We start from the raw sequence: 21327 nt of genomic DNA, 5'->3' as shown, positions 1-21327 counted from the left end.
GTATATTTCACACCCGACCTGTAGTTGCTAGTATTTGAGTAGGGTAAAAGCTGGTAAACTGTGCACAAGTATATTTAGAAATACTGATATCTAGAAGGCAAAAGGGTGATCACTAGTGATCGGCGGATCCATTCTGGTTCGCCAAATTCAGCCAAACCTTGAACAAAAGTTTAGTTTAGATATCCACACCGAACAGCCAGCGGCGGTATTCGAAAGAATGCGTCTGAACATCAGTAATTAACGGGAACCTGTCATCAGAATGGACCTAATAAACCACTACCAGTATGTTGTCAAGCAGCTGAACAGTTTCCATATCAGGTTTCTTTCATGATCCAGTGTCGTGGCATCATCTAGAAAATCTACTTGTAAACTGATTGTATAAAGTCAAGGAGGTGGACTTTTAAGTCATGCTCTCTCTTCCTCAGAAAGCCATTTTCACTGTAATTAATGGTCCTGAATCCAGAGATATCACTAACCAGATCTCCTGAAGTCTGATGCATAATGTCAATTACACAGGAGGAGGTGTTCAGATCTCCACACCTTGACTTTATGCAACCAATTTACAGCTCACTTCAAAATTGATTTTCTAGATAATATCATCATACTGGACCATGAAAGAAACAAGAATTAGAAGGTGTTACACTGTTTGACAAATTACTGGTAGTGGTTTATTAGGCCAGTTGCTGATGACAGGTTCCCTTTAACACTGTAGTAGAGGTGAGCCCAAACACAGAACCCTAAATATTGATCTGATTACATTACTATATTTTTTTGTTCATTTACTTAGCATTTGTTAATTGAAAAATAAACTACTATCACTTCTATTTTCTATAACATATACATTGCAGCATTACCAAACCTGCCCTAAATGTTTGAATCCTCTAGTTCAGTGGTGGCGAACCTATGGCACAGGTGGCACTCGGAGCCCTTTCTGTGGGCACTCAGGCCATCACCAGAGAGGACTCCAGGGATCTTCCTGCAGTCCCAGATACCCCAGGACTTTCGGTCACAGAGCTAATTTAACGTGGAAGCGCTACCTGGGACTACTGGAGGAGTGGGAAGGTGTGGACAGATCTGGATTATCATTGTAGCTCCTGCTCCGGCCCTGACAATTCTTCCTGTTTATGGGACCCTAGAGGGAAGCTACAATGATCATCCACATTTCTTCTATTTTCTGCTTTATTGGTGCCCTGATGAATGAAAGCTGTGACAGAGCAGGGAATATAAATCACAAATTAAATTTCTGTGCTGGCCCTTTGCGATAAATAAGTGGGTCTTGGTTGTAGTTTGGGTACTTGGTCACTAAAAGGTTCGCTGCTCTAGTTTATAATATGTGACAAACAATCTGCCAGCCAATGAACAATTTATTTATTCCTGTGTTATAATACTGGCAGCATGGACACCCCTTTAAAAGATTACTTTCTAAACAGTCTGCTTACCGGAGAACATATGGAGAATGACAGGCCCTGTGAAAGAAAGTAGCAGAAGGACTCCATAGGGCTTCCAGCCAGAATGTCTAGCTTTGTTGACAGCTTCAAGAATGGACCATTAAATAATAGAGCTTTGCAGGTGAGAAATAATTGGTGGTAGAAAAGAACTGCAAATTCCTACAACTTTACAAAGAAGAAAAGGGGGTTTCTTGGAGGTTAATAAGTTTCTGGGAGGTTAATAGGTTACATTGTGCTGTGACCTTTCTACTTCACTTACTTTGTGTAGAACTTCTTTTTGGGCTGCTGAGGCGAACGTCTTGCCTAATGCACTGATTGTTTGGAGGAAGTAGATTAATGTAGCATTAAGGCTTCTTTTCGAGCTGTTTACAGACCAAGGGCACAGCCATTTTAAATAAACATGGAATAATGCAAGGTAGAGCGGTGGAGAGGCTGCATAATGCTGCTTCCTGCATTTCTTTAAGGTGTGGCGTCTGTCTGCGCTGGGGAGAAGAATGCTCTCAGGGCCTCAGTAAATGGCTTGTTGACCCCAAAGGTCCAATCTGTCAAACTGTGGTGAGGAGGTAAAGCAGGGTTGAGGAGTCTGAACATCAATTCTCCATGACCTAGGATCTAGAACTTGATCTGTTTGCTTTATAGCAGTAGACACTGATGATTGTACTTTATAGATTACAACTTGCAATACATAAAAATTCTGTATATTATCTCTTGTCATTTCATTTTTAGGAACACAGCAACATTTTCCTTAAAAATAATCTTGGGATCAGGTGGTGAATGAACTAATGGCTGTAAATGAGAGTGAGAAGTGGACCCATTTGTACCACTAGACCGCACTGGTGGTCGCTGGCACAGGCAGGAAGGATGGCACTAGACCAAAACACTGAGTGACAATGATGAGGTGGTTAGAGGGAAAAACTGGGACACTTTTTGCATAATCAAAGTCCAGGCGACTATCAGGGCTGTCCTAGAGGATGCAGAAGACCTATGGTCACAATAGAGGCAAAGAGGACAAGCAAACTCCTAAGTAGAACGCTAGCAATTGTGTGTATCAAGATAGGAGAGAAATCACACAACTGCATGTACATGTGTGTGTATATATATATCTGTGGGCGGAAATGCCTTGTTGATGCCAGAGGTCAGAGGAGAATGGGCAGACTGGTTCGAGCTGATAGAAAGGCAACAGTGACTCAAATCGCCACCCGTTACAACCAAGGTAGGCAGAAGAGCATCTCTGAACGCACAGTACGTCGAACTTTGAGGCAGATGGGCTACAGCAGCAGAAGACCACACCGGGTGCCACTCCTTTCAGCTAAGAACAGGAAACTGAGGCTACAATTTGCACAAGCTCATCGAAATTGGACAGTAGAAGATTGGAAAAACGTTGCCTGGTCTGATGGGTCTCGATTTCTGCTGCGACATTCGGATGGTAGGGTCAGAATTTGGCGTCAACAACATGAAAGCATGGATCCATCCTGCCTTGTATCAACGGTTCAGGCTGGTGGTGGTGGTGTCATGGTGTGGGGAATATTTTCTCGGCACTCTTTGGGCCCCTTTGTACCAATTGAGCATCGTTGCAACGCCACAGCCTACCTGAGTATTGTTGCTGACCATGTCCATCCCTTTATGACCACAATGTACCCAACATCTGATGGCTACTTTCAGCAGGATAATGCACCATGTCAATGCGCCAAGCTGGAATCATCTCAGACTGGTTACTTGAACATGACAATGAGTTCACTGTACTCAAATGGCCTCCACAGTCACCAGATCTCAATCCAATAGAGCATCTTTGGGATGTGGTGGAACGGGAGATTCGCATCATGGATGTGCAGCCGACAAATCTGCGGCAACTGTGTGATGCCATCATGTCAATATGGACCAAAATCTCTGAGGAATGCTTCCAGCACCTTGTTGAATCTATGCCACGAAGAATTGAGGCAGTTCTGAAGGCAAAAGGGGGTCCAACCCGTTACTAGCATGGTGTACCTAATAAAGTGGCCGGTGAGTGTATATATATATATATTAGAGATGAGCGAGTATACTCGTCCGAGTATACTGCTCGGTCGAGTATTAGCATACTCGGACCGGCTCGTTACTCGGACGAGTATCTCGCCGGCTCGAGATCGAGCAGTAAATTAATAAAATAAATTGAATAAAAATATTTTTATTGTAAAAAAAAAATATTACACATGTTTGCAGATGTTTTACTTGTAAGAACACATTGAAATAACACTATTCTTCACTTTCCAGGTGTTCGCGCGTGTCTCCCGCTAAGTTAGGAGATGTGCACGAACATCTGGAATGTGAAGAATAGTGTTCTTTCAATGTGTTCTGCACTTAAATGGTCCTGTATTCACTGTTTTTAATGTTTTAATTCTATTCTTCACTTTGCAGCTGTGCGCGCGTATCTCCGAACCTATCGGGAGACACGCGCGCACACCTGCAATGTGAAGAATAGAATTAAAACATTAAAAACAGTGAACACAGGAGCATTTAAGTGCAGAACACATTGAAAGAACACTATTCTTCACATTCCAGATGTTCGTGCACATCTCCTAACTTAGCGGGAGACACGCGCGAACACCTGCAAAGTGAAGAATAGTGTTATTTCAATGTGTTCTTACAAGTAAAACATCTGCAAACATCTGGAATTTTTTTTTTTGCACTGTTCTTTTACTGTTCAGTTTTATTAAAAAAATGCTCGAGTCTCCCATTGACTTCAATGGGGCTCGTTATTCGAGACGAGCACTCGAGCATCTGGAAAAGTTTGTCTCGAATAACGAGCACCCGAGCATTTTAGTGCTCGCTCATCTCTAATATATATATATATATATATATATATATATATATGAAGTTGGCACACAGATATATATGAAGTTTTCATGATTAATATATGTGTTATAAATGAAATTTTTATATACATTTTTATATATTGATATATTTATCTCCATCAACTCGCATAATATTTGTTAGTATATATTGATACATTTATATTCTTCATAAGTTATATGCTTAACTAAGTTTTCTCTATTTCATATCAATTTATTCATTTTCACATTACACTTTATTTGATTGTTTTATTTTAGCCACCATTTTCAGTAATCAGTTGATACCTCTAATTCCTTTTTGTACCTGACGAAGGGTGCAGTTGTCCACGTTGCCCAAATTCCAATTCAAATTGTGTTGCAAGATCAAGCACATGCACCAGGAAGAAGAAGGTGAACTCCGGTGGACCTGAGCGGGGAAGCGACACATGCAAGATATCGGGTGCATGATCGGCGGAACAATGCATTTTCTGTGAACTGCTCTGGTAAGTAAATGTGCCCCATTGTGTTACATCATCAGAGGTCTGGCCTTCTGCTTAAAAAAAAAATCTTGCCTTCCTTCTAAAATCAACTTTTAAAATTATGCTAATGAGCCTGAAATACTATGGGAGCATTATGGTAGCCCCTCTGTGCTCTGGCTTCAGCAGCCCTCCTCAATGCTTTCTCGGCACTTCCTTCTACCTGAGGCAGTTTCAGCAGACAGTGGGAGGGAAAGGTGCTCCTACACAGTGTAACACCATGTGAAGCTACATCATGGAGAGGTTCTGTTAACGCCTCACCATAGCCCTTATGGCTCATTAGCATAATTTTAGATTTAATTTTAGTAGGAAGGAAGCTATGAATAACAAATATAAGAAGATTACCACAGTCATTGTGCCTATGAATAAGTGTCCCTGGTTTATCATGTTGGATTTTGTTGGAAGATTTCCTTTAAAGTGAGTCTCATAAGTTTTCATAGAAATTCCCAATACATACCTAAATGCTTGAGACACAACACGGGACATTAACAGGGTCAGTATTACCCTGCGAATGTGGCTTGTATGTTAAAAAACTGGTCAGCAGTAAGGTTACATATATTTGTGTCAGGAAAGTAACTGGAAATCTTTGAAAAAAATGTTCTACCTCCGAAGCAGGGCTGGCGTTAGGCAGCGGCAACTAGGCATTTGCCTAGGGACCCCTGTCCTAAAAGGGCCCACCTGCCTGTGGACTTTAGTGGGCAGAGGATGTATTGCGCCTGTATTACCCATTGGTTGAATGCCCGGGTGAAAATGCTTTTCATCTATCTGTCTAGTTATCTATCTCAAACAATTTGTCTATTTCCTGTATACGTACCTGTCTACCTAACCATTTACATATCTATTTATCTATATATCCTCTATCTACATATCCATCTCCTATCTGTTAGATCTATCTCCTATTTAGCTATCTATCCATCGATCCATCTTCTTTCTCTCTTCTACTGTATTTATCTCTCTTATTTCTATCTAAATCAGCTATCTATATATAATCTACTTATGCATCTATAAATCTTTCATCTATTTTTAAATTTCTATCATCTTTCATATTTATCTTATTTATCTATCATCCATCTACCTATCATCTGTCTATCTCCTATAAAATTCTCCTACAGTCCCATATTACAGATTGCCTAACCATATTATTGTTTGTAAACTGCACTAAACTACACTAAAGTGTGGGGCAGGACTAGAGGAGCCTTTACTGAATGGGACTGTTCATAAAATAGTTTTATTTTTGGACCCCACTTTTAGTTTTGCCCAGGGCCCCATTTTGTCTTAAACCGACCGTGCTCTGAAGTAGATGTAAAACTCCAAAATTTACAATTTACCATATGAGTGTTCACTATTGGTCTATTGTAAAAGTCCAAAGTTCAGCTTTTACTATTACCAACTGCAGCAGCTACCAGTATTCAGTGTCTACTTGTGACGTACAAAGAACGCGCTCTCAGTGCTATTGTCACTGTATAAACACAACCATCTGCTTGCAGTCTGGGTATCTTAATCTTAGTCAAAGGGAGACTAGTAGGTATATATAGATATATATAGTAGAAGAAAGCGATATGAAGCAGCATTCTGGTAGTAAATGAAAAGTGCAGTGATTTATTCCACCATCAATGCCAACACAGAAATGTAATTAGTGACTTATATTCTGAAGAAATTTGAATGATCATTGTAGCTTCACTTCAGGGTCCCATAAACAGGAAGAATTGTCAGGGCCGGAGCAGGAGCTACAATGATAATCCAGATCCATCCAAATCTTCCCACTCCTGCAGTAGTCCCAGGTAGCCCTGTCACTTTAAAATGGCTCTATGCACAGCAAGTCCTGGGCTGTCTGGAACTGCAGGAAGATACCTGGAGTCATCTCTGGTGATGGCCTGAGTGCCCATAGAGAGGGCTCTGAGTGCCACCTCTGGCACCAGTGCCATAGGTTCGCCACCACTGCTTTAGGGGAAGAATTTTACATAGTGCAGCTGCTAACACTTCTTAAATGCATGTTCAAGCAGTTTGCATGTTCCTTTCCATACAAAGAGTCAGGCAGAAAACTGGTGCAAACACTTTAATACATGTGGAGCAATATGTATAGTCAAATAATATAAATATTGTAAATATTGGTGGGGGATTTATATTCGGTGATCCCAGCAGGAGCAGGAAAAAATGGCCACCCAAACCACCCATGAAATCCTCGTACATCTGTTCCTGCTGGCAATATACATGTAGACATGAGCCATTCAGGACCTTTGAAGCTCCGCCAAAGGTCCTGAATTTGCAGATTGAAAGCAGACAGAAGGGACGCATCCTCCATTCCCCAAGAATCTTGATTCTAGAACCATATATAGGAAGTGAATTCCAGACTGGTAGGGGCTGTAATATTCATACACCCAAGGTCCATGGTGGTCTTAATCAGCCCCTTTCTAGATCCACCTATAACAAATGTACATGGCATCAGTCTAGTGCCCACATGAAATATGATATTTTAGTTGCAGTCATTCATTTTCTTTGGGTTCACTAACGTTCACTAACTGTTTAATACATTTGTACATTGAGAGGGTTAGTATCTAGGATGGTGAAGCAATCATGAAGTATGTGAATGAAAAGCTGTAGACTGCTGAGGCAAAAGAGAAGTGGCCCCATTCTCATTCTTTGATTGGCGGGAGGGAGTGTAAACACGGGGACAATCGGCATTGCAGGCACAGTGGACATGGCACAGTTAGAGCACTAATTACTGCTATGGCCAAGCTTGCCTTTGTACTTAGAAGAGGAGTTTTCAATGTAAGGTCTGCACATTGGCCCTTTCACCAAGTTGGGCTAACACTTGAATAGCATTCATGCTTCTGCCCTGGTCCTCCTCAAACACCCATTTTCCTCCTCCCCCTTTTCTCTTTCTTTTTCTTAGTTTTCTGATGGCATTTTCTGTCCATGTTATGCTCAGCACTAAATGCATCTTGACTGCCCCCACGGCCGACTGGAGAAGCACAAAAGCGGACCATCCACTGGCTACAGTAACGCCATTGTGTATGCTAACAATGCACTAATTGGCAGTGACAATCGGGTGTTTGTGAAGGAAACTTGCAAGAGCAACGAAAGGGAGGGGGACTTTACTTTTAAATAGGCAAACTCTTAAACCGAAAAAGAGAAATGAGAATGACAAACCAGTATCGTCATAAATTGGTTTGCTTCGAGACTTGCATAACTGTTAAGAAATCAGTAAGAATATTGATTGCTTAGTATGAGAGTCTGGGACTGGAGGAGAGCGTTATGGATGAATGGCTACAGAATAGGACCTTTTTAGACATGCCAACCTTTCTCCTAGTGAAGAGCTAGTGTATGACTGAGGGTACCACTTGTATGCTCATGGGAAAGGAACACAAACAAAAACCAGGAGCTAGAGGGTACTGTGCCTCTCCTGTCTATAAAGATCCATCTGTACGTGGCTTTTAAGCAGAAATCTTTGAAGTTAGTATAATGGCTTTATTGCGCATTTAGATACTTATTGGTCTGTATCCTACAAGGACTTGGTCTATAGCTAAAGGGACATTAGTTTAATCCAAGGGAAAAAAACTCCAAATGATCTAAATGTAACAAATAAGTTATGTATAGAAGTATGTAACAGGGTATAGTCTTAATTAAGATAACAGATAACAGATATACTGAATTTACATATTCCAAGTACGTAAAATGAAAGGATGGTTATGTTCTTAACTATTACATGTACTGTTCTACTTATTCAACATTTTACTATATTTATTTTACTTGAAATATTACTGGAATATACTGTAAAATTATCTATTGAACATCTATTGCATAAAAAATGGAGAATATATAGAATTTATAGAAATCTGCTCCCTACTCCTTCCTCATCTGCACATTGCACAGCACATTAGTATAGAACAGATGGAAGGAGGCAGTAATAGGGGAAACCAATTATATCCCCAAGTTTATATTCATACAGTAAAAAGGAGAAACATTTTATAAGTAATATGTTGAAGTGAGATATGATGATGAGATGGGTCCAGGTCCTAATACCCAATGATCATTCTGGATTATTCATCAGCCATCCCTGGTTACAGATATTACTTATACTAGTGCAAACTTCATATTTAGCTTTCACTATGTGTGAGGCAAATCTCCATATAATACATATAATAGTCTGACAATGGCACCAAAGCCAACAATGTGGATGTATATTCAGCGTACAATACTTGTGTGTTTACTTTACCATTTGTGCTTATTTAACATTTGTACTTATGTCTGTATCCAGCTAATTGTTCTTATTACAAATCGAGTATCTGCAGGAAAAGCTCCACTCTAGCGTCTTACAAGAAGCACCTATACATCAGCACAGGAAGGGGATTAAAATAGGATTATTCTCCTGCTGAGGGTGTGATATTTGTTTAGCCAGTCTTGACTTGGCTGCCTAATATTCTTTTAACCCCTGCCTTATAGCTAATATCCTGTGTTATTGTAACACAATACCATAGGGTGTCACCACCTCTGCTGCTGCCTGATAAAGAGCTTCAGCTACTCCATCTCCGCATTACCAAATCTGTCATGTGCCGGATAATATGTTCTGTACTGCAGACATAAAGACACTTTTGTAAAGTACATACAGGCGGTCCCCAACACTCGACTTACATACGACCCATAGTTACAAACGGACCTCTGGATACTGGTAATTTATTGTACTTTAGTCCCAGCCTACAAAACTCAGCTACAACAGTTATCAAATGTGTCTGTAATGAAGCTTTACTGTTAATCCTGATTCTTATGACAACCCAACATTTTTAAAATCCAATTGTCACAGAGACCAAAAAAGTTCTGGCTGGGATTACAATGATAAAATATACAGTTCCGACTTACATACAAACTCAACTTAAGAACAAACCTACAGACCCTATCTTGTATGTAACCCGGGGACTGCCTGTAATTAATTATAATACTTTTTTTAACAGTATTGTTTTAAGATTTAAAGTGTGCACTAAAAATTTGTTGGAAGGTAAGTAAGCCAACCAATTATTAACTAAAATAACTGAAATAGAGACTGCAAAACTCAAGTGCATTTGTGCTATCTTTTCTGTAATTTTTTTTATTAAGATATAGACATGACTGTAGTGTCTTCATTACACAGTTTAGGGATTTCTAATACTGCAGACAACTAATAGATATTTTACTTCTGCCAGTGTCTACAAAACCCTATTTTATTAAAAACACAGTATGTAGTGTACTGGAATCTCTTCAGATCCACTCTAGATTAGGACATGGGACAGGTGCCTTAAACACATCACTCGATTGTTCTTTTTATTGTTTCTGTCCGTATTTATGATAAAATAAACTTATACATATATATATATACCGTATAATTTGCTGCAGTCTAATGTCCTGTTCATAGCTGTTGAAAGTTTATAAATCAGTCAGAGATCTTAAAAATGGGGTGGACTTAAACCATCACCAAATATTTTCTATTCTGAGTGAAAAATATATTGATTTGCACCAAGTAGAGATTAAAAAAGTTAGGCTCTAAGCAAAGCTAACTTGTCAATTGGTGGGGGTCTCAGTGGTGGGACCCCCAAGGATCACGCGAATGGAGGCCCGTTGTACTGTGCACTGCAGCTCCAGTCTATGGAACTGATGGAGACAGTTGAGAACGGCTTGACTCCACTAGAGAGCAGCACAGTGCATATTAGACCCAGTTCGCTTGATCCATAGGGTACCCACCATTGAGACCCCCACCGATCACCAAGTTACCTTATTGTGACTGGACAACCTCTTTAAACATATATAAGCTTATAAGCTTTCCATGCATACATTTCTGGTTTCTCAGCAATCTGTCCTTTTATAGATATGTATGTTTTTATAATTATGCAAATGAACTTCCCGATGAAGCAGGGGTGGAGCCATGTCTGCTGGTGCACCTGCACCTTTCTGCAATGGGAATTGTCAATCATTGGGTAAAAGGCAGCACCGGGTAACAAATAGACAGGAAAATGACTGCACTACCAAGAAGTACAATTACATAAAGACAAAATGAGCTTTCTCTAAAATAACATGCAAAGTGTGTTGAGGAGATTATACAGTGTGACACACTGACATTTGTAGGAGCGGTTGAACACTTTTTACTGAGAGAAAATGTACAGTAATGTGGGCAGCAAACCAAATGCTTGTCACTTTATATTACATTAAAGGAAACCTACCACTTGAAGTGGCAGGTTTCCGATGGCAATACCGGGCACCAGCTCAGGGTGAGCTGGTGCCGGAGCTTATTTTAGTTAGTGTTTTAAACCGCGGTATCGCGGTTTAAAACACTTTTTAAACTTTATAGCCGGCGCAGGCAGGTACGTGCTCGGCGCTTACCGTGCACGCGGCTACATAGGAAGTGAATGAGAGCCACGTGCATGGTAAGCGCCGAGCGCGTACCTGCCTGCGCCGGCTATAAAGTTTGCAAAGTGTTTTAAACCGCGATACCGCGGTTTAAAACACTAACTAAAATAAGCTCCGGCACCAGCTCACCCTGAGCTGGTGCTCGGTATTGCCATCGGAAACCTGCCACTACAAGTGGTAGGTTTCCTTTAACTCATCTTTATACAGTGGAAATATCATAGTGACAGAACAAAGTGACAAAAATGACAAAGATGACAAAGCTCAGAAGAGGCTAAGCCAAGGTGCAAGCTTCTTGTGTAGCTTCACAATGCACAAAGGAAACATAAACTTCTTACCGTTTAATACAAATGTGTGGGTTCTACATTTTAACAAACATAGTAAACAAATAAATCTGTGTTGAACAAGGAACTAGCAGGTATGTTAACACGAGTAATCTCTATGGTACATCCTTCCCTTGCAGGTCTGAAAGAAATGCACACAGAATACTGGCCACCGCCTTAAGACATGGCTATCTCTTAAAAGATCAATGAAAATGTACTTTGACTTTATTTGACTAGTATGCAAACTACTCTTATTCAAATACAGGATTATAGAATTGATCAAAATGCCTCATAGATTTCCAGGGTACACAAACATATAATCTCCATGGAAACCTCAAGGAAAAAAAAGACACATCATGTTAACCAATAAGAAGCTGTAGTAGAAATTTTTAATGCGGTTGTTGGCGCCTTTTGTATTTCTGATCTGCAACTAGGAAGATGTGATGATTTCTGTCACAATACCCAATTATCCAGGGCCGGATTAGAGGGAGTGTCCCCAGGGTGAGCGCCACAGGCCCCGCTACCACCAATGTCCGACAGAAATCTCACCAAGTTATATGTGAAAGGAGGAGACAGAATTCTTAGGGAAGCAGTGGCACGTGGGACTGGCGTGGTGACTGGGACTAGTTGCCTGTACTACTGCCACTGTGCCAGCCAAGTCAGCGGCTAGGTTATCACACCTGCCACTATGTCAGCTAGGCCAGCAGCTAGGTTATCACACCTGCCACTATGTCAGCTAGGCCAGCAGCTAGGTTATCACACCTGCCACTATGTCAGCTAGGCCAGCAGCTAGGTTATCACAGCTCCCACTATGTCAGCTAGGCCAGCAGCTAGGTTATCACCACTGCCACTATGTCAGCTAGGCCAGCAGCTAGGTTATCACCACTGCCACTATGTCAGCTAGGCCAGCAGCTAGGTTATCACACCTGCCACTATGTCAGCTAGGCCAGCAGCTAGGTTATCACACCTGCCACTATGTCAGCTAGGCCAACAGCTAGGTTATCACTGCTGCCACTATGTCAGCTAGGCCAGCAGCTAGGTTATCACACCTGCCACTATGTCAGCTAGGCCAGCAGCTAGGTTATCACACCTGCCACTATGTCAGCTAGGCCAGCAGCTAGGTTATCACACCTGCCACTATGTCAGCTAGGCCAACAGCTAGGTTATCACTGCTGCCACTATGTCAGCTAGGCCAGCAGCTAGGTTATCACACCTGCCACTATGTCAGCTAGGCCAGCAGCTAGGTTATCACACCTGCCACTATGTCAGCTAGGCCAACAGCTAGGTTATCACTGCTGCCACTATGTCAGCTAGGCCAGCAGCTAGGTTATCACACCTGCCACTATGTCTGCTAGGCCAGCAGCTAGGTTATCACACCTGCCACTATGTCAGCTAGGCCAGCAGCTAGGTTATCACCACTGCCACTATGTCAGCTAGGCCAGCAGCTAGGTTATCACCACTGCCACTATGTCAGCTAGGACAGCAGCTAGGTTATCACCACTGCCAATATGTCAGCTAGGCCAGCAGCTAGGTTATTACCACTGCCACTATGTCAGCCAGGTCAGCGGCTAGGCTATCACACCTGACACTATGCCAGCCAGGCCAGCAGCTAGGTTATCACCACTGCCACTATGTCAGCTAGGCCAGCAGCTAGGTTATCACCACTGCCACTATGTCAGCTAGGCCAGCAGCTAGGTTATCACACCTGCCACTATGTCAGCTAGGCCAGCAGCTAGGTTATCACCACTGCCACTATGTCAGCTAGGCCAGCAGCTAGGTTATCACCACTGCCACTATGTCAGCTAGGCCAGCAGCTAGGTTATCACACCTGCCACTATGTCAGCTAGGCCAGCAGCTAGGTTATCACCACTGCCACTATGTCAGCTAGGCCAGCAGCTAGGTTATCACACCTGCCACTATGTCAGCTAGGTTATCACCAATGCCACTATGTCAGCTAGGCCAGCAGCTAGGTTATCACCAATGCCACTATGTCAGCTAGGCCAGCAGCTAGGTTATCACCACTGCCAATATGTCAGCTAGGCCAGCAGCTAGGTTATCACCACTGCCACTATGTCAGCCAGGTCAGCGGCTAGGTTATCACCACTGCCACTATGTCAGCTAGGCCAGCAGCTAGGTTATCACCACTGCCACTATGTCAGCTAGGCCAGCAGCTAGGTTATCACCACTGCCACTATGTCAGCTAGGCCAGCAGCTAGGTTATCACCACTGCCACTATGTCAGCTAGGCCAGCAGCTAGGTTATCACCACTGCCACTATGTCAGCTAGGCCAGCAGCTAGGCTATCACACCTGACACTATGCCAGCCAGGCCAGCAGCTAGGTTAAGATGTACCATATATACTCTAGTATAAGCCTAGTTTTTCAGCATAAAAAAATGTGCTGAAAACCCAAATTCGGCTTATACACGAGTCAAAAATTTAGGTTTTACCAGGTAAATTATACTTGGGTCGGCTTATACTCGAGTAAATACGGTAAGTAGGAAAAAGTTTAGAATACTAATGATAATTTAAAATACACACAGTGGGTATGGAAAGTATTCAGTATACAACCACTGTTTATAAACATACATGCAGGATAAACACACCATATACACCCATAGGGTGTAATTTATCATACACCGGCACTCGTGCATATAACAGCCCCGGCGCTGATCCGGTTCACTCTGAAACATAAAGAGGCAGGGTCCTTGACAGGGTCTGGTGTAGAAATAAATGCAGCAAGCGGGTTTTCACATGTGCTGGTTGCACAGGTGCTGGGACAGGAACTGACGTGGTGCAGAATCCCTTATAAATCACCAATACTGCATATACATACAGCATATATAAACATACATACAGTATATACAGCATCTACACATACATACAACAAATATACACACAGATACCGTATACACTCATACAGAATATACATAAACAGCATATGCACATATATACTGTGTACACTCACCGGCCACTTTATTAGGTACACCATGCTAGTAACGGGTTGGACCTCCTTTTGCCTTCAGAACTGCCTCAATTCTTCGTGGCATAGATTCAACAAGATGCTGGAAGCATTCCTCAGAGATTTTGGTCCATATTGACAAGATGGCATCACACAGTCGCCGCAGATTTGTCGGCTGCACATCCATGATGCGAATCTCCCGTTCCACCACATCCCAAAGATGCTCTATTGGATTGAGATCTGGTGACTGTGGAGGCCATTTGAGTACAGTGAACTCATTGTCATGTTCAAGAAACCAGTCTGAGATGATTCCAGCTTTATGACATGGCGCATTATCCTGCTGAAAGTAGCCATCAGATGTTAGGTACATTGTGGTCATAAATTGATGGACATGGTCAGCAACAATACTCAGGTAGGCTGTGGCGTTGCAACAATGCTCAATTGGTACCAAGGGGCCCAAAGAGTGCCAAGAAAATATTCCCCACACCATGACACCACCAACACCAGCCTGAACCGTTGATACAAGGCAGGATGGATCCATGCTCTCATGTTGTTGACGCCAAATTCTGACCCTACCATCCGAATGTCGTAGCAGGAATCGAGACTCATCAGACCAGGCAACGTTTTTTCCAATCTTCTACTGTCCAATTTCGATGAGCTTGTGCAAATTGTAGCCTCAGTTTCCTGTTCTTAGCTGAAAGGAGTGGCACCCGGTGTGGTCTTCTGCTGCTGTAGCCCATCTGCCTCAAAGTTCGACATACTGTGCGTTCAGAGATGCTCTTCTGCCTACCTTGGTTGTAACGGGTGGCAATTTGAGTCACTTTTGCCTTTCTATCAGCTCGAACCAGTCTGCCCATTCTCCTCTGACCTCTGGCATCAACAAGGCATTTCCGCCCACAGACCTGCCGCTCACTGGATGTTTTTTCTTTTTTGGACCATTCTCTGTAAACCCTAGAGATGGTTGTGCGTGAAAATCCCAGTAGATCAGCAGTTTTTGAAATACTCAGACCAGCCCTTCTGACACCAACAACTATGCCACGTTCAAAGGCACTCAAATCACCTTTCTTCCCCATATTGATGCTCGGTTTGAACTGCAGGAGATTGTCTTGACCATGTCTACATGCCTAAATGCACTGAGTTGCTGCCATGTGATTGGCTGTTTAGAAATTAAGTGTTAACGAGCAGTTGGACAGGTGTACCTAATAAAGTGGCCGGTGTATATATATATATATATACATATATATATATATATATATGTATATATATATATATATATACAGTATATATGGATATACACTCACCGGCCACTTTATTAAGTACACCTGTCCAACTGCTCATTAACACTTAATTTCTAATCAGCCAAACACATGTCTTGACCATGTCTACATGCCTAAATACACTGAGTTGCTGCCATGTGATTGGCTGTTTAGAAATTAAGTGTTAACGAGCAGTTGGACAGGTGTACCTAATAAAGTGGCCGGTGTATATATATATATATACATATATATATATATATGTATATATATATATATATATATATATATATATATATATATATATATACAGTATATATGGATATACACTCACCGGCCACTTTATTAAGTACACCTGTCCAACTGCTCATTAACACTTAATTTCTAATCAGCCAAACACATGGCGGCAACTCAGTGCATTTAGGCATGTAGACATGGTCAAGACAATCTCCTGCTGTTCAAACCGAGCATCAGTATGGGGAAGAAAGGTGATTTGAGTGCCTTTGAACGTGGCATGGTTGTTGGTGCCAGAAGGGCTGGTCTGAGTATTTCAGAAACTGCTGATCTACTGGGATTTTCACGCACAACCATCTCTAGGGTTTACAGAGAATGGTCCGAAAAAGAAAAAAACATCCGGTGAGCGGCAGTTCTGTGAGCGGAAATGCCTTGTTGATGCCAGAGGTCAGAGGAGAATGGGCAGACTGGTTCGAGCTGATAGAAAGGCAACAGTGACTCAAATTGCCACCCGTTACAACCAAGGTAGGCAGAAGAGCATCTCTGAACGCACAGTACGTCGAACTTTGAGGCAGATGGGCTACAGCAGCAGAAGACCACACCAGGTGCCACTCCTTTCAGCTAAGAACAGGAAACTGAGGCTACAATTTGCACAAGCTCATCGAAATTGGACAGTAGAAGATTGGAAAAATGTTGCCTGGTCTGATGAGTCTCGATTTCTGCTGCAACATTCGGATGGTAGGGTCAGAATTTGGCGACAACAACATGAGAGCATGGATCCATCCTGCCTTGTATCAATGGTTCAGGCTGGTGGTGGTGGTGTCATGGTGTGGGGAATATTTTCTTGGCACTCTTTGGGCCCCTTGGTACCAATTGAGCATCGTAGCAATGCCACAGCCTACCTGAGTATTGTTGCTGACCATGTCCATCCCTTTATGACCACAATGTACCCAACATCTGATGGCTACTTTCAGCAGGATAATGCGCCATGTCATAAAGCTGGAATCATCTCAGACTTGAACATGACAATGAGTTCACTGTACTCAAATGGCCTCCACAGTCACCAGATCTCAATCCAATAGAGCATCTTTGGGATGTGGTGGAACGGGAGATTCGCATCATGGATGTGCAGCCGACAAATCTGCGGCAACTGTGTGATGCCATCATGTCAATATGGACCAAAATCTCTGAGGAATGCTTCCAGCACCTTGTTGAATCTATGCCACGAAGGACTGAGGCGGTTCTGAAGGCAAAAGGGGGTCCAACCCGTTACTAGCATGGTGTACCTAATAAAGTGGCCGGTGAGTGTATATACATACACATATATAGCCAGGAGCGTATGGAGTGGAAGCGGACAGCTCGAGCTGTACTTTGGGCTGGGGAGGATGTGCCGGTGGGCAGGTGGGAATGATTTTGGGCGGATTTGAGGGAGGTGGGAGTGCAGGTCGGAACAAATAGGTGGCTCTACTTCAGCACAGCAGGCAGAGCCTGGCAGAGCAGGTAGAGAAGGGCCCGGGAGAACATCAGTAATAAATTTTGGTCTCGCCAGAGTCAAACAGAAAACTGGCGCAAGGACCTTAGGCACCCAGCTCTGACCTAAACCCAATTGAGCATTTCTGGTGAGACTTGAAAATGGAATTCACCAATATTCACCATCCAACCTGAGGGAACAAGGTGAGGCAATAATGCCACAACTTTTTTTAACTTACCAATTGGTTGCAATCAAACATAATGAAAAACTTAAAGGGGTCTGAATACTCTCCCTACCCACTGTTTAGTCATTGGTGAGGCGTTTATATGAAACAATTCCTCAGGGGGTTGCTTATATATGATATACTTTTTTGGGTCAACTACACTACCGCTCATAAGTTTGGGGTCACCCAGACAATTTTGTGTTTTCAAAAAACCTCATACTTTTATCTTTCATACAAGTAGCATAATGAATAGAAAATATAGTCCAGACATTGACAAGATTTGAATTTTTTTTCATTTGAAATAATAATTTGCTCCCATCGCTGCAATTATTCCATTGCAGACCTTTGGCATGCCAGCTGGTAATTTGCTGACATAATCAAGAGAAATTCCATGCTTCCAAATTGGTTTGATGGGAACTTTTTGTGCACCATATGGTCAAGCCGCTCCCACAACAACTCAATGGGGTTGAGATCTGGTGACTGGGCAGCCACTCCATTACAGATAGAATACCAGCTGCTGCTTCTTCCCTAAATAGTTCAAGCATAATTTGGAGGTGCTTTGTTTATCCAGTTGTAAAATGAAATTGGCTCCAGTCAAGAGCTGTCCACAGGGTATGGCATGGTGTTGCAAAAATAGCCTTCCTTATTCAAAATCCCTTTAACCTTGTACAAATCACCAATTTACCAGCACCAAAACAACCCCAGATCATCACATTACCTCCACCATGTAACAGATGGTGTCAGGCATCTTTCACCATCTTTTCGGTTATTCTGTGTCTTATAAATGTTCTTCTATTTTTACTGAAACGAAACAACACCCCCAATTAAGGGGGGAGGGGGCAACTGGACCCTACAGGATTAAAGGCACTGGGTGGACAAGGGTATCAACCAACAACACGTTTTACCAAAAAGTCGCCCGGCTTGCGACCAAAAAATCCCTTTTTGTCCACTTAGGCCAAAGTGATAAGATAAAATATAACTTTTATTTCATATTTGTTAAGACCAATTCAGTGGAGAAGATTAAAATTACAAACAAGCAGTGCCCAAACTTCTAATAGAATGGGATATAGGGACACTGTCAAAAGACAACAAAGTATTTAGATGAGAGGAGTGGTTACCGCTTCCTCCCAGATACCATTCATTATTATGAGTTGCAGACAGGATTCTCCCTATATTATCCCTATATTCCTAATAGACCACAAATATTAAGGTACTATCAACCCTAGGTTAAACCTAGCATAGGAGTCTATAGTTAGAATTCCTAGGGGTAGTGGTAAGTATAGAACACTGGTTGCTGCTCATTAAAATGTATAACACATCAGCTAAGCCCACCCGACATGTTTCGCCTGGACTGGCGTCATCAGGGGTTTAGGGCTGACTGTGGGCGTGGACTGGCGTCTATTTTTACTGACTCATCCTACAAAGGGGTGTGGCCTTATGGTAGGGGCGTGGTTTTGGAGAAAGTGGGCATTTTCATATGGATATTAATCCATGCTCCAAAAGCAGGTCTACAAGTAAAAGTCAACAGTCTTATTCTGCGACAGATTCATTATCACAATGATGAATCTGGTGCAGCAGAACACTAGTGGTGACCAGCTCGGACACTTTAATGAATTCCCCCCAGTATGTTTGGTGTCTAGTCAATACAGAACTGCCCTATACTTTGTAAATTGTACAGTATCAAGCCTATAATTCTTGAATAACACAATTAAAGGACATCTACCATCAGATTTACTGATGGTAGATGTCCCAAACTTAACTGCTTGAAGTACTGATGTCATTGGATCAGTTGGCGGGGTCAGGCGCCATGAACAGGGAGGGGGGGCATGTATATATTATTAGGAGGCGGAGCCGAGAGGCAATTGGGTGACGTAGCCCTGAGCACCTCCTTTGAATATCTTTATAAAGTCTAATTTAGAACAATGCCAATGTCCCAGGACTTCATAAAAGTGAGATCATCCTCTGACAGATGGGAAGAGCAAGTAAATTTGGAAAATCTACCATGAGTAAATCTGATGGTAGATGTCCTTTAACCAGTCACCGTGCCTCTGCATGAAAAACATATGCCTCATTTCATCATAATGGATAACAATGCACCAGAAGACAATAGAGCTTAGAAGGCAATGCTTCACTCTTACAATCCATTCTTAGGACTATGCAGCACATGTTTTTTCCCCCTGGCCTCTTAGAAAGGCATATGCTGTGAATGGTAATGGAGGAATATTTTTTATATTTAATAACTTTTTATATTACACAACTGGTGTTTTTCTTAACTATCTAAGGTCTCATTGGCAAATTTGCACTTTTGTTCCTACAAAGTTTTGGCTGTAAATTAGTCACTTTACCCAAGATTTTGTAAAAGAATCAGCCACCCGCCACCATCCCCCATCACGCATTACTGTCCCTTTAAATGTGAAACAAATCTAGAACGTTTAAAATGAGACTGAATACACCTCCTGCCAAAACCTTTACCCAGTCATTAAGGGTAGGAGTGCTGAGTGAAGATTCAGAGGCAATAAAAACATATTTTATGGTAAAATCATAAAGCCCACATCATTTTAGTAGTTATTTTTGTTAAGCATTCCTTATTTTAGACACTTTAACCCACAAAATATAGGGCAAGTATGTATAATGGTCATTTCATCATTCCCTGTAAAAATGGGCACTGGCTGTTTTCATTTCATATAATTATGTGCAAACTGTAGTCAAGAGCTGTCAAAGCTTTTCTTACTCTGCTCCATTATACACACACAATATATATATATATATACACACACATATATATATATATATATATATATATATATATATATATGGGCAGTCCCCGGGTTACTTACAAGATAGGTACATAGGTTTGTTCCTAAGTTGAATTTGTATGTAAGTCGAAACTGTATATTTCATAATAGTAGTTCCAGACAAAAATTTTTTGGCCCCAGTGACAATAAGATTTTCAAATTTTTTTTGCTGTAATGGGACCAAGGATTATCAATAAAGCTTCATTACAGACGCCTTACAGCTGATCATTGCAGCCTGGGACTAAGTAAAGCATTCAGAGAGCTTCACAGGTCACAGAGGCAGAGGGGTCCCATATATATATATATATATATATATATATATATATATATATATATATATATAGATACAAAGAGGTGAGGCAGCACTCGGGAAAAGTTATGAACTCGGGTGCAATTCCCAGGACCTGAACCAAGGTCCATCAAACCATAGAACAGCAAAAAAAGGCAGCACTCCGAGATTTGTGGAAATCAGAAAAACATACTCATTTATTCACACATGTGTCAAGGCTACGTTTCGGCTCCTTGCATCTGGAGCCTTTCTCAAGCAAGAGAAAGGCTCCAGATGCAAGGAGCCGAAACGTAGCCTTGACACATGTGTGAATAAATGAGTATGTTTTTCTGATTTCCACAAATCTCGGAGTGCTGCCTTTTTTTGCTGTTCTATATATATATATATATATATATATATATATATATATATATATATATATATATATATATATGTATATACACGCTCCCCATCTTGACAGACAAAAACAGAAATGTAGATAATTTTGCTAATCTATTAAACAAGGAAAACTGTAATATCCCATGGTGATAAGTATTCAGGCCCTTGGCTCAGTATTGAGTAGAAGCACCTTTTGAGCTAGTACAGCCATGAGCCTTTTTGGAAATGGTGCAACAAGC

This window comes from Engystomops pustulosus, chromosome 8 (genome assembly GCF_040894005.1).
Source record: "Engystomops pustulosus chromosome 8, aEngPut4.maternal, whole genome shotgun sequence".
In the NCBI taxonomy this organism is placed as follows: Eukaryota; Metazoa; Chordata; class Amphibia; order Anura; family Leptodactylidae; genus Engystomops; species Engystomops pustulosus.
The sequence above is the reverse complement of the archived record's forward strand: the minus strand, read 5'-3'. Positions refer to the sequence as shown.